Source organism: Hyperoodon ampullatus (assembly GCF_949752795.1).
Source record: "Hyperoodon ampullatus genome assembly, chromosome: 5".
Lineage (NCBI taxonomy): Eukaryota > Metazoa > Chordata > Mammalia > Artiodactyla > Ziphiidae > Hyperoodon > Hyperoodon ampullatus.
The window spans coordinates 40,332,621-40,359,095 of record NC_136918.1 but is presented as its reverse complement, the minus strand read 5'-3'; the positions used below and the strand labels follow the sequence as shown (position 1 = coordinate 40,359,095).

At 37.3% G+C, this 26,475-nt stretch overlaps 1 pseudogene across 1 annotated transcript; it reads right to left on the bottom strand.

Annotated features, from left to right (window-relative positions):
• Positions 1 to 512: 512 nt before the first annotated feature.
• Positions 513 to 26,475, bottom strand: LOC307053716 (putative E3 ubiquitin-protein ligase HECTD2; annotated as a pseudogene). Its single transcript has 2 exons — positions 26,395 to 26,475; positions 513 to 2,160 (listed from the first exon to the last, which is right to left on the bottom strand). The product of its transcript is annotated as a putative E3 ubiquitin-protein ligase HECTD2 (transcript).

Genomic DNA, 26,475 nt, shown 5'->3' with positions numbered 1-26,475 from the left:
ACAAACTACTTATGAAGAATGATAAAGTGCTATAAAAAAGAAGGACTGGACCCACACCTGTCTCTGCCATCTGGTCTTTTTCTCACCCAAGCAGTGTCGTATTTTTAGAAAACCATGCCTCTACTGAACATACTTCATCTTTGATTTTTTAAAAATCAGTATTTTAAAGTTGGTGAGCTTTGTCAAGTTGGGTTTTTTTTTTTTTTTTTTTTTTTTTTTTTTTTTGCGGTACGCGGGCCTCTCACTGTTGTGGCCTCTCCCGTTGTGGAGCACAGGCTCCGGATGCGCAGGCCCAGCAGCCATGGCTTACGGGCCCAGCCGCTCCACTGCATGTGGGATCCTCCCAGACCAGGGCACGAACCCGTGTCCCCTGCATCGGCAGGCGGACTCTCAACCACTGCGCCACCAGGAAAACCCTGTCAAGTTGTTTTGAGACAGAAACATGAAAAGCTTAAAGGCACAATAAGAGGGAAGTGAATGCTACATATAAAATATATTTCAAGTCTTCTAAGTTACTCAAGTCCAAAACCTTCTGAATTTGAAATTCCAATAATCAATTTCTGTTTTGGGTCCTTTTTGTTCTTGTAGGTGGGAAGGCAAAGTTGATTGAAGCAAGTTTGGGCCACAGGCAACAAGTTAGTAGAAGTTTCATTCTTTGAGATTTTAAAGTTCAAATCAGCCATTCCTCCTACAGGTACTCTGTCACTTCCTGTGGTAAAATGTAGCAACTTCTTTTGAAGATCAAGAGGAAATCCAAGCACAACATCCCAAAAGTATTGTATAGTCAAGTCAGTTTTCTCATAGCCATCATACTGAGTACTTCTCTGCAGGGCGTGCATATCCAGGTCAGGACTTCCACAGAACAGAATTTAAGCCTCTTCTGGATGAAGCAGCATTAGGGAATGTGAAGCACACACAATGTGAAGTCCATAATAAAATGCAGCAAAGTGCTTATAGATGGATTTGTTGAGAAGAAAGTCAATATAAAGCTGTACATATTCTTTCCTATTTTGATTGGTAACTGGAATTTTATCACCACCTGGCTTTAAATTATAGGACTTAATTATTCCAAATTCTTCTTGAAACACCTGAAATGTTGAATAGAAATCTTCTTCAACATTGCCTTCATATGACAGGATTTCACTTAATTCATGGGCCAACTCAGGCATAATTTGACACAGGTCGTCAGTGGTAACACTGCAGGTGCCTACTGGCGGATTTTGGTCATTAGGAACGACAGGAGGGCTCAATAATTTCTTGTAGTAGCAGGGGCTGAAACAAATATCCAAAGCAATGCTGTTATAAACAGCTAGTCCTATAAGAATTCCAACCAATCAGAATTCAGAATAGTTGTCACATTTAAAGCTGCTAAACCAATGGCAGTATGAATCCTTATGATACGTAAACATGCAATAATCTGGATGAAAAATTTGGCGAATTAGAAGAAGGAACCATTCTTTAGTCAAGCCGCCCATACACAAACCAGCTTCCCCTAAAAAGGTAAGTTTCAACTTCTTTTTCAAGTCTGCTCTTTATCGGGTTAACTCATCAAGAGAATCGCTGACCAGATATTTCCACATTACTTTCATATTTAGAAATAACATATTCATATCAGGTCTCTCTCTTCTAGATACTTTATCCACCAGACTTTGCTGTGAGAATTTCCAAAGCTCTGCTAGGTGTGGTATTCTTCCATGAGATCAATATGATCCAATATAGAATTATAGAAATCAGTATAAGGAATAAGGGGATGAAGAACCAAATTGTTTGCAGTATTAAGTAACGCCAACACTTTAGATGATGATGGGATCTACCAGAAACTCTTTGATATAGGTGGAAATTCTTCAGGCTTTGCAGGAAACAGGTGTAAAGAAATAAACTGCAGCAATCTCTCTACCAATTGTTTGAACCTCTTCTGCGATAATTTTTCAAACCAGTGAACTAGGAAATGATGGTCAGCTTCCACTAACATAGCTATCTGTCGTAGCAAGTGAGCATAGATGACATATGTAGATGTGTTATTAAATTGTAAAAGTATAAATTAAATTGTAAAATTATAAAATATGCACTAAGATAATCTTTTGTTCGTGGACTTTTCCATTCTTGTAACAGGCTGTTAATGATTCCCTTTAATACTGTCTTCTGAATGTCTTGAGGCTGCTAGTATTGGAGGGTCTCCTGCAGAGGCAGAGGGTGGCTCTGTCTCACCGTGAGGACAAGGACACTGACAGCAGAAGTTCTGGGAAGTAATCCTTAGCGTGAGCCCTCTCAGAGTCAGGCACTAACCCCACTGAAGAACCCAGATAACTCACTCTGTTTTTAATTAATTTATTTTAATTGAAGTATATTTGATTTACAATATTGTGTTACTATCAGGTGTCCAGCAAAGTGATTCCAAGTGATTCAGTTATATATATATTATATATATATATGAATGATCCTGGACTTTTGCTTTTTGGGAGTTTTTTAATTACTGATTCAATTTCAGTCCTGGTAATTGGTCTGTTCATACTTTCTATTTCTTTCTGATTCAGTCTTAGTAGATTGTACCTTTCTAAGAATTTGTCCATTTCTTTTAGGTTTCCTGTTCTATCTATAGTTGATCATAACAGTCTCTTATGATTTTCTGTATTTCTGTGGTGCTGGTTGTAGTAACTTTTTTTTCAATTCTGATTTTATTGATTTGGGCCCTCTCCATTTTTTTGATGATTCTGGCTAAAGGTTTATCAATTTTATTTATCTTTTCAAACAATCAGTTTTGGAGTTAAGTGATTTTTTTTAGTCTGTCTTTCATTTATTTCTGCTCTGATCTTTATGATTTCTTTCCTTCTACTAACGGGGCTTTGTTTGTTCTTCTTTCTCTACTTGCTTTCAGTGTAAGTTTAGGTTGTTCATTTGAGATTTTTCTTGTTCCTAAGGTAAGCTTGTATCAGTATAAACTTCCCTCTTAGAACTGCTTTTACTGTGCCCCATAGGTTTTAGATCATCTTGTTTTCATTTTCATTTGTCTCTACGTTTTTTTTTTAAATTTCCTCTTTGATTTCTTCAGTGATCCATTGGCTGTTTAGTAACATATTGTTCAGCCTCCATGTGGTTGTGTTTTTTCTGTTTTTTTTTTCTTTTTCTTGAAGTTGATTTTTAATATCATAGTGTTGTGGTCATAAAAGATGCTTCATATGATTTCAATTTTCTTAAATCTACCAAGGTTTGCTTTGTGGCCCAGCATGTGATCTATGTTGAAGGCAGTCTTTCACTCTTGATGCATGGTGATAGCCAGAAATTTTGGTAATGTTCTTCATCAGGTTGAGGTAATTCCACTTTATTACTAATATGCTTAGAATTTTTATCATGAATTAATGTTGGATTTTCTAAAATGCTTTTTCTTTGTCAATTGATATGTCACTTGATTTTTCTTTTTCAGCTTATAGATATGGTGAATTAAATTGATTGATTTTCAAATGTTGAAGCAGTCTTCCATACCTGTTATAGATTTCCCTTGGTAATGATGTATTTTTTAATACTTTTCTGAATTCAGTTTTCTAATATTTTGTTGACAGGTTTTATTTGTAAGCTCATGGAGATACTGGCCTATAGATGTTTTTCCTCTTTCTTTCCTTTTTATTTTGTACTGTCCTTGTCTGGTTTTGATATCATGTTGATACTAGCCTTATAGAATGTGTTGGAAAATGTTTTACACACTTTTATATTCTGGAAGAGATTATATAAAATTATTGTATTCTTTAACTGTTTGGTAGAAATCTTCAGTGAAACATCTGGGTCTGGTTTCTTTTTGGATAGCTTTTAAATTACAAATTCAATTTCTTTAAAGGTAATAAGATTATTTCATTTGACTATTTCATCTTTACTGAGCCTTAGTAGTTTGTAGGTTTTGAGGAATTTGTCCATTTCTTCTAAATTGAATTTAATTGCAGAATTGTTTGTAGGAGTCTCCTCTTATGCATTTAATGACTACAAGATCTGTAGTGATGTTTCTGTTTCATTCTTAATATTAGTAATTTATGTCTTTGCTAGTTGCTTTCTTTGTCAGTCTTAGTAGAGCATTATCAATTTTATTTTTTTCCCAAAGATACAACTTCTTTTTCATTGATTTTCTCTATTGTTTTCCTGTTTTCAATTGCATTGATTTCTACTTTGTCTTTATTATTTCTTCCTTATTCTTGCTTTGGGTATATTTTGTTATTCTTTTCCTATTTTTTTGTCATTCTTTAAAATTTTTTTTTACATTATTGATTAGAGGTTTTAGGTGAATCTCCCATATTTTAATATGTTGTATTTTCATTTTTATTTAGTTCTATGAATTTTTAATTTACATTGAGATTTCTTCCTTGACTCAAGGATTATTTAGGCTATTTCCAAGTATAGAGACTTTTTTAGAGACTAGACTAATTTCTAGTTTGAGTCTATTATTTTCATAGAACATACTATAAAAATTACAAGTATCTTACATTTGTTAAGGTTTGTTTTATGACCCAGGATATGGTTTATCTTAGTGAATATTCCATAGTGTTTTTTAAAAAAGTGGATTCTGGGCTTCCCTGGTGGCACAGTGGTTGAGAGTCCGCTTGCCGATGATGGGGACACAGGTTCATACCCCAGTCCAGGAAGATCCCACATGCCATGGAGCAGCTGGGCCCATGAGCCATGGCCACTGAACCTGCATTTCCGGATCCTGTACTCCACAATGGGAGAGGCCACAACAGAGAGAGGCCCGCATACTGCAAAAAAAAAAAAAAAAAAAGTGTATTCTGCTATTGTTGTATCAACCCATATATTTGAGTAACCAATAAATTTAAATTATATGAGGTAAATGTATACATAAGGCCTAGTCTCTATCCTTGAGTATCTAATAAAATGGTCCAAGAAAATCTATTTATAAAAATAATTATACATATATCCCCATTGAAAATAATAACAATTATAAAATGGTGGTAATCAGAAATTTCCAAATGATTGAGATGAGAACGTTTTTATAGAAAGAGTGGTATTTTTGTTAGACATTAAGGGATGGGTAAAGCTCCAACATACAAGATTTGAAGGAAATATATTGGCTTTGTTTATGTAGGACATGGAGGTAGAGAGAGGAAAAGGGAAGGAGTTGACTACCTACTCTTCTAGGATATCAGATTCTACCATGTGAATGTTAAACAGAACCAGATCTAAACACTGGGTGTTGATATAAAAAGAGTTCAGATCTCATGCCTCTGGTGTTTTATGTTTTCCTTCCTGGGGAAGCACTCTTCTAAAGCTCAGTGATTAACAGAATGTTAGTACACAATTGGACTTTGAGAAATTAAGAAATCTAGGTCTGTAAATATTTCACAACAATAGTTTATTTCTGTTTGAAACAAAAGAGAAAGACCTGTTACAAACTATACAAATTACTATATGCCAGAACAGTTAAGAATTGAGAATGTAAGGCTTTGGGTAAAGAACCAAAACATTTTTTGCTGTTAAATAAGAGAAAGCATAGTTTCCCTAGAAGTTAAACATGTATTATGAAATTATAAAACATACTAATCATATAATTTTTCCTTCTACAACAAGCAAGTCAAAATATGAAGAAACATTGGAATTATTCATAGCATGTAGGGGAAATGAAAGATATAGGATATTTTATGTCAAACTGATAAAAGTAAAGTTTCTTATTTGCACACATTTTACATATCCATTATATTTTGCAGATGAAAAATGGAGGGTTAAAGACATATACAGCACTTGACCAGCATCACATAGTTGGTTAGAGGTAAATTTTTTCAATTTTATTCAGGACCTTGGCCTTCATAGTTCATACTCTTTCTTATAAAACAAAAACCATAGCTCTCTGCTCATAATAAAAATATTTACAAAATGGCAAAAAAAGCATGTCAATGTTCCCAAAGAGAATATTAACTACATATTCCTTAATAATGCTCACATTTCTATATCTTGGTTTTCCTTGTAGCTCATAGGTTACTCTTGCTCAGTGTCATTACCTGGGCTTCCTCTTTTCCATATTGATAACATGGAAGAACGCAGGGCTCAGTCCTTGATCTTCTCTTCTCTATCTTCACTCACTCCCTTAATGATCTCATCTAGTCTCATAGGTTTAAATGACAACTTTATGCTGATGGTTACCAAATTTGTTTCACAAGTTCTGGCTCTGTATACCCGACTGTGTCCTCAACATCTCCATTTGGATAATTTATAGCATCTCACCCTTCACCTGTTCAAATGAACCGCTACTTCTATGCCCCAAACTTGCTCCAACTTCAGTGTCCTCCTTCTCAATTGATAGCAATTCTGTCTCTCCATTTAGTCAGGCAAAACCAAACAAACAAACAAACAAAAAACCTTGGCGACATTACTGATTGTTTTCTTCATTTAATAACCTATATTCATTTTGTAAGGAAATCCCATTGCCTCTACCTTCAAATTATATCTTGCAGAGACCATCAAAATAACAGAGGAGTAAAAAGTGGAGATCACCTTCCTCCCCACAAATACATCAGAAATGCATCTACATGTGGAACAACTCCTCCAGAATGCCTACTGAATGCTGGCAGAAGACTTCAGACTTCCCAAAAGGCAAGAAACTCCCCACGTACCTGGGTAGGGCAAAAGAAAAACAGAGACAAAAGAATAAGGATGGGACATGCACCTCTGGGAGAGAGCTGTGAAGGAGAAAGGTTTCCATGCTCCAGGAAGCCCCTTCACTGGCAGAGATGGGGTGTGGCGGGGGGGAGGGGGAAGCTTCAGAGCCATGGAGGAGAGTGCAGCAATAGGGGTGCAGAGGGCAAAGTGGAGAAATACCCGCACAGAGGGTCAGTGCCGAGCAGCACTCACCAGCCTGAGAGGCTTGTCTGCTCACCCGTTGGATGGGTAGTGGCTCGGAGCTGAGGCTCTGGCTTCAGAGGTCAGATCCCAGAGAGAGGACTGGGGTTGGCTGCGTGAACACAGCTTGAAGGTGGCTAGTGTGCCACAGCTAGCTGGGAGGGAGACTGGGAAGAAGTCTGGACCTGCCTAAGAGGAAAGAGAAAACTGTTTCAGGGTGCTCGAGGAGAGGGGATTCAGAGCACCACCTAAATGAGCTCCAGAGACAGGTGCAAGCCACAGTTATCAGTGGGGACACCAGAGACGGGCATGAAACACTAAGGCTCCTGCTGCAGCCACCAAGAAGCTTATGTGCAAGCACAGATCACTATCCACACCTCCCCTCCTGGGAGCTGTACAGACTTCCACTGCCAGGGTACTGTGATCAAGGGACAACTTCCCTGGGAGAACACACGACAAGCCTCAGGCTGTTGCAATGTCTCGGCCACCACAGGCTTGCCCTGCATTCTGTAACCCTCCCTACCCCTGGCCTGAGTGGGCCAGAGCTCCCTAGTCAGTTGCTACTTTAACCCCATCTTTTCTGAACAAAGAACAGATGCCCTCAGGCGAGCTACATGCAGAGGCAAGGCCAAATCTAAAGCTGAACCCGGGGAACTGTGCAAACAAAGAAGAGAAAGGGAAATTTCTCCCAGCAGCCTCAGGAGGAGCGGGTTAAAACTCCACAATCAACATGATGTACCCTGCATCTGTGGAATACCTGAATATAGACAACACATCATCTGAAAATTGAGGTCGTGAACTTTGGGAGAAACTGTAGACTTGGGGTTTGCTTTCTGCATCTAATTTGTTTCTGGTTTTATGTATATCTTGGTTTAGTATTTAGAGTTTATTGTCATTGGTAGATTTGTTTATTGATTTGGTTGCTCTCTTCCATTTTTTTTAATGTAGATATATATATTTTTTCCTTTTTCCCTTTTCCTGAGTGTGATGTGTATGCTTCTTTGTGTGATTTGTCTGAGGGGTCTCTCTGTCCGATTTTTTCAATATAGTTTTTAGCGCTTGTTATCATTGGTGGATTTCTTTTTTGGTTTGGTTGCTCTCTTCTTTCTTTCTTTCTTTTTCTCTTTTCTTAAATTACATTTTAATTTTTAATATTTTTAATTTTTTTATTTAAATATTTTCTTTTCTTTTTTTTTTTCTTTCTTTTTTTTTCTCCATTTTCTTCTGAACCATGTGGATGACAGGGTTTTGGTGCTCTGGCCATGTGTCAGGCCTGTGCGTCGGAGGTGGGAGAGCTGAGTTCAGGACACTGGTGCACCAGAGACCTCCTGGCTCCACATAATATCAAACAGTGACAGCTCTCCCAGAGATTGCCACCTCAGTGCTAAGACCCAGCTCCACTCAATGACCAGCAAGCTGCAGTGCTGGACAACCTATGCCACACAACTAGCAAGACAGGAATGCAACCACACTCATTATCAGAGAGGATGCCTAAAATCATAATAAGGTTACAGACAGCCCAAAACACACCACCTGCCCACCAGAAAGGCAAGATCCAGCCTCAACTACCAGAACACAGGCACTAATCCCCTCCACCAGGAAACCTACACAGCCCACTGAACCAACCTTACCCACTGGAGGCAGACACCAAAAACAACAAGAACTACGAACTTGCAGCCTGCAAAAAGGAGACCCCAAACACAGTAAGTTAAGCAAAATGAGAAGAGAGATAAACACACAGCAGATGAATTAGCAAGGTAAAAACACGCCAGAACAAAAAAATGAAGAGGAAAAAGGCAGTCTCCCTGAAAAAGAATTCAGAGTAATGATAGTAAAGATGATACAAAACCTTGGAAATAGAAAGGAGAAAATTCAAGAAACTTTTAACAAGGACCTACAAAAACTAAAGAGCAAACAAGCAATGATTAACAACCCAATATATGAAATGAAAATTTCTCTAGAAGGAATCAATAGCAGAATAACTGAGGCAGGAGAACGGTTATGTGACCAGGAAGAAAAAATAGTGGAAATAACTACTGCAGAGCAGAATAAAGAAAAAGGAAAGAAAAGAATTGAGGACAGTCTCAGAAACATCTGGGACAATATTAAATGCACAAACATGCAAATTATAGGGGTCCCAGAAGAAGAAAACTAAAGGGACTGAGAAAATATTTGAAGAGATTATAGTTGAAAAATCCCCTATTATGGGAAAGGAAAGAGTCAATCAAATCAGGGAAGTGCAGAGAGTACCATACAGGATAAATCCAAGGAGAAACACACCAAGACACATATTAATCAAACTATCAATAATTAAATACAAAGAAAAAATATTAAAAACAGCAAGGGAAAAACAACAAATAACATACAAGGGAATCCCCATAAGGTTAACAGCTGATCTTTCAGCAGAAACTCTGCAAGCCAGAAGGGACTGGCAGGACATATTTAAACAGATGAAGGAGAAAAACCTACGACCAAGATTACTCGACCCAGAAAGGATCTCATTCAGATTTGATGGAGAAATTTAAACGTTTACAGACAAGCAAAAGCTGAGAGAATTCAGCACCACCAAACCAGCTTTACAACAAATGTTCAAGGAACTTCTCTAAGCAGGAAACACAAGAGAAGGAATAGACATAAAATAACAAACCCAAAACAATTAAGAAAATGGTATTAGGAACATACATATTTATAATTACCTTAAATGTAAGTGGATTAGATGCTCCAACAAAAAGACATAGACTGGCTGAATGGATACAAAAACAAGACCCATATATATGCTGTCTACAAGAGACCCACTTCAGACCTAGGGACACATACAGACTGAAAGTGAGGGGATGGAGAAAGATATTCCATGCAAATGGAAATCAAAAGAAAGCTGCGGTAGCAATTCTCATATCAGACAAAATAGACTATAAAATAAAGACTATTACAAGAGACAAAGAAGGAAACTATAGAATGATGAAGGGATGAATCCAAGAAGAAGATATAACAATTGTAAATATTTATGCACCCAACATGGGAGCACCTAAGTATATATGGCAGATGCTAACAACCATAAAAGGGGAAATCAATAGTAACACAATCATGGTAAGGGACTTTAACACCGCACTTTCACCAATGGACATATCATCCAAAATGAAAATAAATAAGGAAACACAAGCTTTAAATGATACATTAACAAGATGGACTTAATTGCTATTTATAGGATATTCAATCCAAATACAACAGAGGACACTTTCTTCTCAAGTGCACATGGAACATTCGCTAGGATAGATTATATCTTGGGTGACAAACCAAGCCTTGCTAAATTTAAGAAAATTGAAATTGTATCAAGTAACTTTTCTGACCACAATGCTATAAGACTAGATATCAATTACAGGAAAATATCTGTAAGAAATACAAACATATGGAGGCTAAACTATACACTACTTAATAACCAAGAGATCACTTGAGAAACCAAAAAGGAAATCAAAAAATACTTAGAAAAAAATGACAATGAAAACACGATGACCCAAAACCTATGGGATGCAGCAAAAGCAGTTCTAAGAGGAAAGTTTATAGCAATACAATCCTACCTCAAGAAGGAAGAAACATCTCAAATGAACAATCTAAAGTTACACCTGAAGCAATCAGAGAAAGAAGAACCAAAAAAATCCCAAAGTTAACAGAAGGAAAGAAATTATAAAGATCAGATCAGAAATAAATGAAAAAGAAATGAAGGAAACAATAGCAAACATCAATAAAACAAAAAGCTGATCTTTGAGAAGATAAAAAAAATTGACAAACAATTAGCCAGACTTATCAAGAATAGAAGGGAGAAGACTCAAATGGATAGAATTAGAAATGAAAAAGGAGAAGTAACAAATGACACTGCAGATATACAAAGGATCAGGAGAGATTACAACAGGCAACTATTTGCCAATAAAATGGACAACCTGGAAGAAATGGAAAAATTCTTAGAAAAGCACAGCCTTCTGAGATTGAACCAAGAAGAAATAGATTATATAAACAGACCAATCACAAATACTGAAATTGAGACTGTGATTAAATCTTCCAACAAAAGCCCAGGACCAGATGGCTTCGCAGGAGAATTCTATTAAACATTCAGAGAAGAGCTAACACCTATCCTTCTCAAACTCTTCAAAAATATAGCAGAGCGAGGAACACTCCCAAACTCACTCTATGAGGCCACCATCATCCTCATACCAAAACCAGAAAAAGATGTCACAAAGAAAGAAAACTACATGTCAACTTCACTGATGAATATAGATGCAAAAATCTTCAACAAAATACTAACAAACAGAATCCAACAGCACATTAAAAGGATCATAAACCATGATCAAGTGGTGTTTATCCCAGGAATACAAGGATTCTTCAATATATGCAAATCAGTCAATGTGATACACCATATTAACAAATTGAAGGAGAAAAACCATATAATCATTTCAATAGATGAAGAAAAAGCTTTCAACAAAACTCAACACCCATTTATGATAAAAACACTCCAGAAAGTGGGCATAGAGGGAACCTACATCAATGTAATAAAGGCCATATATGAAAAACCCACAGGCAACTTCGTTCTCAATGGTCAAAAAGTGAAACCATTTACCCTAAGATGAGGAAGAAGACAAGGTTGTCCACTCTCACCCCTATTATTCAACATAATTTTGGAAGTTTTAGCCACGTCAATCAGAGAAGAAAAGGAAATAAATGGAATCCAAATCAGAAAAGAAGAAGCTGTTCTGTCTGCATATGACATGATACCATACATAGAGAATCCTAAAGATGCTACCAGAAAACTACTAGAGCTAATCCATGAATATGGTAAAGTAGCAGGATACAAAATTAATGCACAGAAATCTCTTGCATTCCTATACATAAATGATGAAATATCTGAAAGAGAAATTAAGGAAACACTCCCATTTACCACTGCAACAAAAATAATAATATATCTAGGAATAAACCTACCTAAGGAGGTAAAAGAACTATACTTAGAAAACTATAAGACACTGATGAAGGAAATCAAAGATGACACAAACAGATGGAGACATATATCATGTTCTTAGATTGGAAGAATCAATACTGTGAAAATGACTATATTACCAAAAGCAATCTACAGATTCAATGCAATCCCTATCAAACTACCAATGGCATTTTTCACAGAACTAGAACAAAAAAATTTCACAATTTGTATGGAAACACCAAAGACCCCGAATAGCCAAAGCAACCTTGAGAAAGAAAAACGGAGCTGGAGGAATCAGGCTCCCAGACTTCAGACTATACTACAAAGCTACAGTATTCAAGAGAGTATGGTACTGGCACAAAAACAGAAATATAGATCAATGGAACAGGATAGAAAGCCCAGAGTTAAACCCCTGCACATATGGTTACCTTACTTTTGATAAAGGATGCAAGAATGTACAATAGAGAAAAAACAGCCTCTTCAATAAGTAGTGCTGGGAAAACTGGACAGCTATATGTAAAAGAATGAAATTAGAACACTCCCTGACACCATACACAAAAATAAACTCAAAATTATTAAAAACCTAAATATAAGGCCAGACACTATAAAACTCTTAGAGGAAAACATAGGCAGAACATTCTATGACATAAATCACAGCAACATCTTTTTTGACCCACCTCTTAGAGAAATGGAAATAAAAACAAAAATAAACAAAAGGGACCTCATGAAACTTAAAAGCTTTTGGACCACAAAGGAAACTATAAACAAGCCCAAAAGACAACCCTCAGAATGGGAGAAAATATTTGCAAATGAAGCAACTGACAAAGCATTAATCTCCAAAATTTACAAGCAGCTCATGAAGCTCAATAACAAAAAAACAAACAACCCAATCCAAAAATGGGCAGAAGACCTAAATAGACATTTCTCCAAAGAAGATATACAGATTGCGAACAAACACATGAAAGAATGCTCAACATCATTAATCATTATAGAAATGCAAATCAAAACTACAATATGCTATCATCTCACACTGGTCAGAATGGACATCATCAAAAAATCTAGAAAAAATAAATGTTGGAGAGGGTGTGGAGAAAAGGGAACACTCTTGCACTGCTGGTGGGAATGTAAATTGATATAGCCACTATGGAGAACAGTATGGAGGGTCCTTAAAAACTACAAATAGAGCTACCATACGACCCAGCAATTCCACTACTGGGCATATACCCTGAGAAAATCATAATTCAAAAAGAGTCATGTACCAAAATGTTCATTGCAGCTCTATTTACAATAGCCAGGAGATGGAAGCAACCTAAGTGTTCATCATTGGATGAATGGATAAAGAAGATGTGGCACATATATACAATGGAATATTACTCAGCCATAAAAAGAAACGTTAGTGAGTTATTTGTAGTGAGGTGGATGGACCTAGAGACTGTCATACACAGTGAAGTAAGTCAGAAAGAGAAAGACAAATACCATATGCTAACACATATATATGGAATTTAAGAAAAAAAAAGTTATGAAGAACGTAGGGGTAAGACGGTAATAAAGACACAGACCTACTAGAGAATGGACTTGAGGCTATGGGGAGGGGGAAGGGTAAGCTGTGACAAAGTGAGAGAGTGGCATGGACATATATACACTACCAAACGTAAAATAGATAGCTAGTGGGAAGTAGCCGCATAGCACAGGGAGATCAGCTTGGTGCTTTGTGACCACCTAGAGGGGTGGGATAGGGAAGGTGGGAGGGAGGGAGATGCAAGAGGGAAGAGATATGGGAACATATATATATGTATAACTGATTCACTTTGTTATAAAGCAGAAACTAACACCCCATGTAAAGCAATTATACTCCAATAAAGATGTTAGAAAATAAATAAATAACTTGCAGCTATCAGACTGCAGAAATAGAAGCAAAGTACCCTGAGCATAAGATAAAAGAGTGCTCTCTATTAGAACACAGGGGAGTACACATTCAGTTCTAAACATTACTGTCCTACATTGTCTGCACAGTTGTCTTGAGCAAAAAAAAAGAAATAAAACTTTTTTGTTTTGTTGAACACCTTGAACTAGGATCACCGGGTTGATATAAAGACACAATTTGATCTCGACATTATGTAGCATTTTCTAATGACTACAGCTGCCAGACAGTAGAATGGGCTGTGTTGGTATTGAATGATTTCTGTGCCAGTGGACTCTGCTCACATATAATCAGGTGCACTCTTTAGGAAGGGACGGGAGGAAACATCATATAACTCAAAGGCCACTGATTTTTAGTCTTGTGATCTTCAACAAAACACTTTTACACTCTCCTTCTCTTTGCAGATATGGCTTTGCTCTATAGTTTTGAGTATTTTAAACAGAAAAATCATTTCATGTTTATTAGAGTCTAATGGAATTAGCATTATATCAGTGACTGCTACCTGTCAGGTGCCATTGTAGGGGCTTTTACATGTATTTGTTTAGTACTTATAATGACCCTGAACGATACTATTTTCCCAATTTTACAATTAGTGCCTGAAAAAATGTCCAAGATGTGTTGTTGAATGAAGAAAATACAAAACATTATGTGTTGTGTGTTACTAATTATGGAAAACAGTGATTCTCCACATCTACTCACTTGTGTGTAAAGCTATATATACATACACTACACATAGATGAAAATGGTCAGAATAATACACACGAAAATGGTCACTGTAGCCATATCTGGGTTATAGATTATGAGAGCTTCTTAGTTTCTTTCTTGGACTCTTCTGATTTTCTAAATCTACAATGATAAGCATTACTTTCATATTCAGAGAAGAATTACTATATTAATATTTATATAGCTTTTTAGAAAAACAGATAACTCAAGATGACACAGAGAATCAGTAGTAAATTAGGCAGTTTCCTGACATAGAAGCAGTTGAGAGAAGGGAGTTCACTCTTACCTAAGTCCATAATTTGGAGTTGTTGTCCCACTTTTTTTTCCAGTCCAGTTTCACTGCCACTGATTAGAGTACAGAAGGAAGAAGAATGGCCTATTCGCTTAATGATGAAAAATAGCAGCTTTGGTCCTTACTTGGGAGGCTGTGGTAACCTGGGCTCGCCTTTTGTGTGTGCCCATGGGCAGCAAGCAGGAATTCAGTGTTGTAGCTGAAGCCTGGCTGGTCTCCAGTTTGGCGTGTGTCTAACATTGTTTGAGGAACACTTTGTGCCCCGCTGAGATACACTTCTCTCCCAGGGCCTAGAGCTGAGAAAACAAAAGCTCTTGGTGCCAAGGTTATTGGCCTTATCTGTAAATCACTTATTCTTTTTTCTTGTCTCCTCAAGGGTGTTTTGACCTCAGCTCAGAGCTTGAGCAGGCACAACGCATCAATTTTTTACTGACAAGTTAAGAGACCAAGTGGATTTAGCTTCCCTGATTGCTGAAACTGTGACAGGTCTTACATATGACCTATTGGTAATTAATGCTACCAGTAATACGTGTGTAGTCTGTATCTGTACATGTGTGTGCACATGTGCGTGTTTATATCTATACATAAGTGATCATTTATCAAAATTGTAAATGTACGTGAGAATTAATTTTGCTTCTTAATAGTTTCAACCACATTAACTGATTTAATCCTTTCCATGTCTCTGCATACTAGGCTGAATGTGTTGAAAAAAGAGAAAAGAGGACAATAGAACTTTATTTCTAATGTTCATTTATAGTGGAGATGGCCATTAGTGACTTTCTAGTTCTACTTTCACATTTATAGAGGTGAAAATGGAAACTACGGAGATGGAGAGAATCTCTCAAGGTCAGAAAGCTAGTTCACTGCAGAGTTAGACTAAAACCTTAATCTCCCACTTTTAATTCAGTACTCTTTACACAACATTTCTCAGGGATAGCTATCTTAGTATCCACAACATAGTTAGAAAATATAATTTACATAGCTATCATTATTTTAATGATAGGATAATGATTGGAAAGTGGTAACAGGGGTTATTTTTGCGGCAGGAGCTGACTGGTGATTTTATTATGTTTGATGTTATCTGAATTTTCTAAGATATCTGCTTAAATATTTATTACTTTAGTGGTATGTATTTTAACACACATATTAGCCCCTATGTTCTGAGCATGCTGCTAGGCACTTCACACATCAATTTTGTGATTTAATCCTCATAGCCCATCTCGATAATAGGTTGTTGTAAATGTGTGTTGAATATAATAGAATCTGAAAGTAACTATTCAGAGATGGCTCTAAAAATCACTCCTAGAATTCTTCCTGAGATGTCTGTGACTTCAGGTCCAGCGTTATCCTAGTCACAGTGAGTGATTCCAGATAGGGCTCAAACTTTAATATTTTCCTAAGAAGCCACTGAACAATCTGAAGAGGAAGGTTTCTGCTGTGAATAAGTCTAGACTGCTCCCAGGTCACTGACCAGAAACATTTACCCCACAGGGTCAACAGACAGGCAGCTGAGCTGGCTGTTTTTTAAATGTGTGCAAATAAACAAGGACTTAAAATGATCAATTATATTTGCACCCATTAAATATTAAACATTAGCGACTCCAAAATGAATAGTTGAAGCAGAGGAATTTGGTGGTATGTTTCAGTCCTCCTTTTTATTTGTTAATGTGCCTCCATCCTCCTTGGCATGCTGTCTGACACAGGGCCCAAGGTTGCAGTTTAAACAACAGTAGAAATCCACTATGCTTTGATGTGCCCAGAGCGTGCAGCCAGTGTTAATAACTAACAGTGCAGAATGAGCGTTGCTATATGGACCTTTAGAAGTAACTGTCTCAAGTTGTGTCTAGGTCAGGAAGGACCAGAACTCTCTGTGTTTAGTCTGCTTAGGCCATGCTTTCTAGATACACATAGACTTATGTATCTAGCAATGGATATGCCTTGTTTGTTTCCCTTGAGTAAAGTTCAGACACCCCTGTTGAATTTCTCTTTGGTATTGGATAAAATTTAAGGAGACCTGCAGGAAGGAGGTTTCTCTTCCAGAATTTGCAGCTCTGGGTTTCAGGATGCTCAAACCTGAATCTATACATAAGTTGCCAGTTTGTTTCTTGGCCTTCTGTTTATCTCCTATAGATTTTGGGTCCAGAAACAGACATGCTCATGGTCCTTGAGCAGAAGAAAAAAAAAAAAGAAGAAGCAGTCCAGAGGCACATGAGATCATACTCCAAGTACCACACCCTGTGTTTCCTCAAGTTAGAGCCAGCTAACTAAATGAGTGTTTGTCCCATGTACTCTTCTAAGGGGTCAGATGGAGGCCCGAGTGAGGAAAGCTGCTGGTCGAGGCCCTACAGGCTTCTCCACACCTACTCTCTCAGGAGTCTAATTTCCCTCTGGAGCTTGAATAGTCTCCAAAACTCAATGAAATTCCAACCTGTGCCTCCAAAGTGTTCAAATGTAAGGTCAGAGTCAGCAGCCACTGTTGTGCTCACTGTCTAGAGTCAGAAGCTATAAGAGCTTCTCTTGGTTCAGAACAAAATTGAAAGGTCCCACAGACTCTCTGGTGTAGTCTGGAGAAAGTAAGAGGAGAATACTTTTCACTGTTGATAAGCAGCTCAGATCTTCACTCCTTCACTTAGGAGGGGTGGCTAGTTTTAACCCCTGGACCATGGCTTTGGCCTAATATAGAAGAAAGTTCTATTGCCTACCTGGGCCCAGACCCCTGGCTACTGCCTGCCCACATGTCTAGTCATCACCTGGGTTGTCTCCTCCTTGACCTCCATGACACCAGACACCTATGTGGGTGGCTGACATTTGCCTGTCTCTGGACTTGTTTTCAGCCTTATTGGCCCTTCTTAATTACTTGCAGCTGGGCCCATCTTTCTCTGCTGTCTCTCCCTCTTGGATATCCAAGTACCCACCCTCTCTGTTTCACCACTGATGGAACTTCTGATCTATGTTTGTGATCTCTGTTTTTAAGCCAGGGAGGAGCTATTTGGCCATCGGATGTTATCAGTTTTATGATGTTGGTGTTCAGTAATCAGAATCATTCTTTGGAGTGTATGTAGATCAAGAGAGCCACAAAGCCAGGACAACAACTCGTCCCATCAAAATGAAGCAGACCAAACCAAACACTTGTTGGGGGTTCAATATATCTGGATCCCTATCTAGCATCATTGTGATATCAGGAGGAAATTTCTGCTGCTTCTACTCTGGTTACCAGTTTTCTCAACTGTTAAAAAAAAATAAAAGTTGGACTCACTGTTCACTAGAGTCATAAACACAACTCCCCCAAACCTTTATTTTCAAAAAGGTAAAATGTACATTAACAATTAATCTTAAGTGAGAAGATGGACATCAGAGCAAATGGTGCAACTGTGGTTTGGGGAATGGGATGAGGAGCTGCCACTAATCTGTTCTGTGTTTCCTCCTATATGGACTTTGAGTGAGGGCAGAGGATAAAACTGCACTGACCGTGTGTGTACCCTCACATAGAGTTTTTGACCACGCTGTGGTGAAGCCACCTCTTTCCAGGTAGGATGGGTTCCTTCTCTGAGTCACTGCTCAGCCCTTGTTGACTGTGGCTTTCATGGGAATGAGAATATTATCCTTGGAGGGATGGATTTTCTGTTTTTCTCAGGAACACAAGTGGCTTTATGAATAATCTGTATACTCCATTTTTCTCAGCCCAACAAAGCATCACAGTTATAATCCCTGCTTGAAATGGTATCAGAGCTCAAATTTAATTGTGTCCTGAAAGGTGTAATCCAATTTCATTAGCTAACCATGACTACGACTGTTACTTTTATGTGTTTCACATTTCACTGATATTTTCACATTCATTATCATACTTTGTTCCCAGAATAGCACTCCAAAGCAAGTGAGAGAGATTGAGACACAAAACTGAGGAAACTGAGACACAAAACCGAAGGCACTTAGATTCACATAGCTAAAATCCAGATTTCCTGACTCCATATGAGTGATTTTTCTTCATAGTCTCAAATATGAAGTCTAATGTCAGAGTGCTATCAGCCTACAGTATTAATTGACCATGTACTATAAATTCGTATTTTGTAGTTTATTACGTGCACACACAAAAACAAGAATAGTATCCCTTTACCTCTTTATAATCCAAGGTTCATATCTAGTAAAGGGAATGGCTTATCACAGCGGCTATTACTACAGTTCCTTAATACCATTATGTTAACAAACATCTAACCATGGCCAGGGCTAAACAAGTCTTTCCACAGGAAACAAGCTTCAATATTTTTGTGAGTACCAATTTGGTTTCAAACTTTGGCCAGCAGATGGCGCTGTGCATTAGCAAACATCTTGCCTGGGAAAAGTATCGCAGCGCGGGGGTTCAAGGTCAATGAGACAAGTATTATCTGAGGGAAAAATTTTGAATAGTTGATACAGAAAAAAGGCACATTTGTGTGGTTTAGAAACGGGGGTATAAAAATGTGAGTTAACCTTTTATAAAGGTATTTGAAACAACTCTTATTTAGCTTTTAACTCTTAGAATAGTGCTGGTGAGTCAAATCAAATAGAAATTTTATTCACCCCAACGGAGAGATTTTCACTAATATAGAGGAACGTTTGTATCCTTGTGATATCAACCTAGCTCTACAAGTGTTAAATAATTGCTCCGTTATTTTCCAATATGAAAACTTCTTATTTGCCCCTCATTCTTCTCCATCCCTAGAGTCTATTCCTCATGCTTAACAGCTCTCTTCTAGAACCTGTATTTCTATTATTTAAGAACCAGATTATACCTCATATTTCCTTAAAAGTATCTTTGACAGGAGTGGGAACTCAAAGGATTCTATGGATTTTATCTCAACATTACTAACATTAGACTTTTGCTCAATATTTATTTAGCATTGAATAATTGATTAGTGAATCACACTATGCCTTAGTGATAGAGTTTTCTGTACACATATTTAATCACTCTTTTCAAAATATATTTACTGAGTACCTGTTAGGCTCTTGGTCGCAGAGCATATGATCTAGGAGAGAAAATAAGAGGCAATTAAACTATAGTGCGATAGGTGTATGATTGTGGGAGAATAGGATGTTGTGAAAGGACAGAGGAAAGTTCCTTCCTTTCACGTTGATATTAGGAGTTAGGAGAGGCTTTCCAAGAGAAATGAAGTCTAATTTTGTATCCAAATGATGAGTAAGGGATTGCTATCTATTAAGAATATTCCAGGGCTTCCCTGGTGGCGCAGTGGTTGAGAGTTCGCCTGCCGACGCAGGGGACACGGGTTCGTGCCCCGGTCTGGGAAGATCCCACATGCCGTGGAGCGGCTGGGCCTGTGAGTCATGGCCGCTGAGCCTGCGCGTCCGGAGCCTGTGCTCTGCAACGGGAGAGGCCACAGCAGTGAGAGGCCCGCGTACCGCAAAAAAAAAAAAAAAAAAAAAAAAAATAGAATATTCCAGGAAAAGAGGACAACATTTGAAAAAGACCAGAGGACATAAAACACATCACTGGATACATGAGTAACTTAAAGAAATTTGTTTTACCTGGGAAATATAGTGTGATGGGGAAAGTCAAAAGGTAAGGTGGGAAATGTAAGTCCTGATAGGTATTGAGATTTTGCTTAAGAGAAAAAGAAAATTACTATAATAATTCATGTATGAGAGTGATATGATTAGATTTGTATTTTTCAAAGATCGTCCTGGCTGAAGTGTGGAAACTCAGTCTTTCAGTGTATGTGTGGTAGACAAGAGCATAATGCAATACTGGAAGCAGAGTGACCAGTTAGGGAGTTGTTGCAAAACTCCAAGTGTAAAATGCTCTGGCTGACCTGGATAGAGAGATGGGCCAGCAAGAAAGTTTTTGGGGGGGATACCAAACCAGAAGGGTAAAAGAAAAATCATCAAAATGATGAAACTGCTGAAAATGTAAGAAAATGGAGAAATTTATAATTATCAAAGCTCCTCCCTGTGAGAATGCAATATGTTTTTGGAAGGAATACTTTGATAAGCTGCTTAGGATGATGCTAGAGATCCTTAAACAACAAACTCAAACTCTCCACAGATGGAAAGCAACATGCCATTTTAAATGGTAAGTCTTATTATCAATATTTACTAAGGTTTTGTTTTGCTGACATATATGCAAGTTTGGAGTCAGAGATAATAGTTGAGGAAAATAAAAGAAAGACAAAGCACTTGCACCAGTGGTCATATTTCTCTACTCTCCTTTTCTTTTTCAAAATGATAATTGAACAGATATATAAAGAAAGCCTGTCTAGAGGCACACCAAATAATTAGCTTCCATTAAGGAGTCCCTCAATGCTCTATTGAGAATTATTAATGGTAGAGGATTAAAGAGAAATAGATGGCACCAAACTATGTTTACAGGATAGCAGTGATAGTTCTCTGTAATTATTTGGATATAAGGATAAGGGAGAAAAAAGAATCAATTATGATATTATACAGGATTTAGACCTGGGAATCTGGCTGATTCTCTGTGATAAGGAAGAGGAAGGGCAGGTTTTGGGTGGAATTAGGAGAGAGTAGGTGAGGAGTTAAGTTTACAATTTTAATATGTGAAGTAGATGTGTTATTCAAGTGAGGAGAACAAGTAAAGCAAGTAAGTCTGAAGCTTAGGAAAGGGATCTGGGTTAAAGATCAGTGTTCAGTAATTAAAAACATGGGAATGGATTATATCACAAGGGAGAATGTGTAGAATGACATACAATAGAGGACATGTGGATAAAATATAAAGAAATACAATTATTAACATTGTATTAAGAGATATATTAAATTTTAAACCTAAGTAATAGACACATTGTGTGTGTATGTGTGTGTGTGGATAGACTCGATACTGTGAAAAAGAATCCACGAGATCACAGGGTTCTGAAATTGCAAGTCTTCAAGACTGCAAGATTTTTAAACTGCAAGCCTGAAAGACTGAGAGATCCTTTCTGCTACCCAAGGTTACCTCTAGCCTCTGCTTACTTAGCAAATTTCCTGTATAAGAGAAACACTTAGCAGAGAGGGTTGTCTTTGATTTGGGGTGTTTTACACAATAAATTCTGGCATACCAGAAGACAGGTTAACCCAAAGTTTGGCTTCTCTTCATCTGAGAAACTGTCCTTCTCTGGCAGGTTAGTTTCTTCCCAAACCACTACCTCCAACCTACTCCAGGTAGAGAAGCATCCTTTGTCTCTTGCGATCATCATTCTTGAATTTACTCTTATATTTTTGAAATACTCAGGTCCATTGTTTTTCAGTGAATTTAAGGAAAGGTTTTTTGTTGCTCTTGTTTATCTGGAGATTTGATGATGTTTCAGTGATGTAAAGGGATTTCACCTCCTGCATTTTTATAATGCTGCAGTCTTGCAGTCTCCAAAGACTCATCAAGATATTGCAGCCTGAAGGTCTGGCAGTATTATAGTTTCATAGTCTCAAGGTGTAGAAGACTCTTTCTTTATTGAGAGTTTACCATCTTGCATTATTTATTCAGTTTTGAGCAAGCTTTCAAAGCAATTAAAGACAAGACAAAGTTGAAATCAGTCTAACTAAGGTTGCAGCTAATGAAACTCCTAATAACATCAAAATTTTTGCCTTTTTTTGGCCCAAGTAGTTGGAGCTAGGCTGAAAAGAAAAGGAGAACTTCTTCAATTCCTGGAGATTTAATTCCAAGCCCTGCTAGAGGGATTAAAGTCACAACACTTTCATAATCACTTCAATTTCTGCTTGAAGCAATGAACTAATCAGTCCCTCGTGCTCACTACCTAAAAGGGGAAAGTGCATTACTTCTTGGAGAAGCATATATATATATATATATATATATATATATATATATATATATATATTTCATGGATAGATAATGTATATTCTACATCAGCCTTTCTTCACACAATATCATCATAAAAATTGCAAAATATATGAGAAAACAGGAGTATATGACCCATGACAAAAGAATATTCAGTAAATTGAAAGCAACCTAAAGACAATCCATATGCTGAAACTATTAGACAAGGACTTTGAAATAACCATAATAAATATATTAAAGAATCTACAGGAAAAGATCCGTAGGGTGAATAAAGAAATGCGTAATTTCAGAGACTTGAAAGTAGTAGAAAAGAAATAAATGGAAAACCTAGAAATTATTAATGTGGTATCTGAAATTAAGAAAATAAAAATACATTAAGAGGATCATACACCATAATCAAGTGGAATTTATCCCAGGGATGCAAGGATGCTTCACTGTCCACAAATAAATCAATGTGATACACTATATTAACAAACAGAAGAATAAAAAATAATATGATCATCTCAACAGGTGCAGAAAAGGCTAGTGACAAAATTAATCATCCAGATATGACAAAAACTCCCAACAAAGAGGGTATAGAGGGAATGTACCTCAACATAATAAAGGCCATATATGACAAAGCTGCAGCCAACATAATCAAAGGTGAAGAGCTGAAAGCATTTCCTCTAAGATCAGGAACAAGAAAAGAATGCCCACTCTCGCCACTTTTATTCAATATATTAGTTGAAGTCCTAGCCACAGCATTCAGAAAAGAAAAAGAAATAAAAGGAATCCAAATTGGAAAGGAAAAAGTAAAACCATCATTATTTGCAGATGCATTATAGTATCTATAGAAAATCCTAAAAGTGCTACAAAAACCTTTTATAACTAATAAATGAATTCAGTAAAATTGCAGGATATAAAATAAGTATACAGAAATCTGTTGCATTTCTATACACTAACAACAAACTATCAAAAAGATATTTACCTGAAGAAAACAAAAACTAATTCAGGGACTCCCCTGGTGGCGCAGTGGTTGAGAATCTGCTCACCAGTGCAGGGGACACGGGTTCGAGCCCTGGTATGGGAAGAGGCCGCATGCCACGGAGCAACTAGGCCTGTGGGCCACAACTACTGAGCCTGCGTTCTAGAGCCCGCTAGGCACAACTACTGAATCCCGCGCACCTGGAGCCCATGCTCTGCAACAAGACAAGCCACCACAATGAGAAGCCTGCGCACCTCAATGAAGAGTAGCCCCCGCTCACTGCAACTGGAGAAAGCCTGCATGCAGCAATGAAGACCCAACGCAGTCAAAAATTAATTAATTAATTAATTTAAATAAAAACACTAATTCAAAGGATATATGCACTCTAATGTTATTTTCATCATTATTTACAGTAGCCAAGATATGGAAGCAACTTGAGTGTCCAGTGATAGATGTATGGATAAAGAAGATGTAGCATATGTGTATATACATTACACACACACACACACACACACACACACACATATACAATGAAATGTTACTCAGACATATAAAAGAATGAAATCTTGTCATTTCTGACAACGTGGATGGATCTAGAGGGTATTATGCTAAGTGAAATATGTCAGAGAAGGACAAGTAAGCAAAATAAGTAATAATATTTAGAAAACAAATTGTAATGAAAGTGGATCTGCTTTAGTAAATATATTTTATGACTATAAAAGTAAATAATACAAGTAATTTTAATGTTGATAAAAGATGCTGAATCTAATAGAATAGTGTGTATAAACCTGAAAAGACAATAATGCAAATACAAGTGTAATATGTGAAAAGGAAGCAGCACAAACTACTGAGTAACTATTGAATTATTTGATAGAGACTAGAAAAATCAAATTAAGGTAATTACTAGATTTTACTAATTTCATTCTCATACAAACTTTTATTCAAATATACTGTTAATTATTTTATAATACCTCAAATTGCCTTTTATAAATAGATGGTCTCTCATACCTCACCTAATAAGTTTTAATCTACTTCATGCTGGTTTTAGTTTGAGAATTTGAGCTTGGTTATTTGGAGAAAAGATGAAAACCACTTTTTAAACTTTTGAGGGTGGTCTGCCAGTCCCCCAGTTTGAAAGTAATTTTATATTGTGTGAAGCAAACCTGATAGCCACTACACTATGGAAACAGGGCTAGTAATTTTATATTGTATATATCATGTATACTCAACTCATACAGAACTCTGTATCTATTACTTTATCTAATCTTATAAGAATATTTCAACATCATATTTTTCATTCATTCTATATACACACATTAGTGACATTTGTGCATAATAAAGAACAAAATCATTTAATATTTAAAAAATTTTGTCTTCAAAAGCAAATGTCCAAGTTGTGATTCAGAAATGGAATGATATTTTCAGCTGTTTTTACCATGGTGTTTGGGGGAAAAGACATTGAATCTTTAATTAATGGCATTCAGTTAGTCTGTGTCTGGATCCTGCTGGCCCCGTTAAAGATCAGGAAATCTAGCATAATAGTAGAAATGCGTTCAAGGGTTTGTCTTTACCCATTTTCTCTTCTAAATGATCTTCTTCAGAAGCAGCTTTGAAGATTTGTAAAACAGCTGGTGTCAGTTTAGGAGTCCTGGCAGAGAGGGAAGTGAAGTAGCCATACAGAAGTTATACATGTAAACTTAAGTGTAACGTGGATAGATATTTGCAGATGTCAATGTTTCATGGATTCTCCTGAAGTTCTGGAAACACTAAAAGAAGGAGGAAAATTGGGTAGGGATGGCTATTGTGTACTGCTGAATTAAACACAAAATAAAGCAACATAACGAGTTTTATTACTATTATCTTTGGCTCTCTGAAAGGGAAAGAGTTTCTGGCCATGTCTCTTGGAGCCTCCTTCCATGTTGATCTCTCCCTTTCTTCATGGTCTCTCCATGTGTGGAATACAAAGAATACTCACTCACCTAAGATTCAGAAGCCCTGGATTCTCTAACCCCCACTGCCTTTCTGCACAACAGTGTCTTTCCCCTCTTTGACCCTCCTCATCCATACATTCAGGAATTTAAGTAAATGTTATCTAAAAGCATTATAATCTCCAGAGTCTGTAAGAAAAGGAAAGGACTAAAGGGCAAATAGTTTGTATTGAATAGGAGGATAGGCTCCCTGGCATGACAAAATTTAGGGGAAAAATCAATTACCCATATCAAAGCATGGGATATATAAGTTCCTTCACTCCAGTATTCCTGTAAAAATATCTACATTCTGAGGTCTATTACATCTGTCATTCGATATTTCTAGGATTCCTTCCCAATTCACTCACCCTGTCCACCAAGCCACATTTGTGGGTTACCAGTTGAGTGTGGGTGACAGCCTCTGGAGAGAAGCAGTTGTACCTAGTGTTTAAGAACACAGACTCTGCAGTCAGATTTTCTGAGTTCAAATCCTAGGTCCACATTTTCCTAGCTGTGAACTCTTGAGCAATTTACTTAGTCTCCCTGTGCCCCACTCTGTTATTTGTAAAATGGTTATATAAGCAGGGCCAACATCATTGTGTAGTTGTGCGATTACATTCATTAATACATGTAAAGGTTTAGGACCAGTGATTTATCTACAACAAAGCAATTAATAAAGAGTTGTTCCTACTAATGTTTATCTTAATTCAATTTGGAGTTGCTAAAGATTGATATTTTATGTAATTCTGTCTCTAAGCTCCCGTTTCCTTCCTTCCTTCCCTCCCTCTTTCCCTCCTTCCTTCCTTCCCTGCCTTCCATCCTTCCTTTCTTCCCTCCTTTCTTTCTCTCTCCTTTCTTTCCCTTACCTTCCCTCTCTCTCTCTCTTCTCACCTCTATCAGCTCCTCCCATTCTAGGTAAGTGTTTCAGGAGGCTTTCAATTGTTTCTCAATACCTTGGGCCAATCTGGCTTGATCAAGCAGGCCGGAGGCCAGGGGTCTTGCTGAGCCTCTCTCGGGTCCAAGCTATAGCTCAT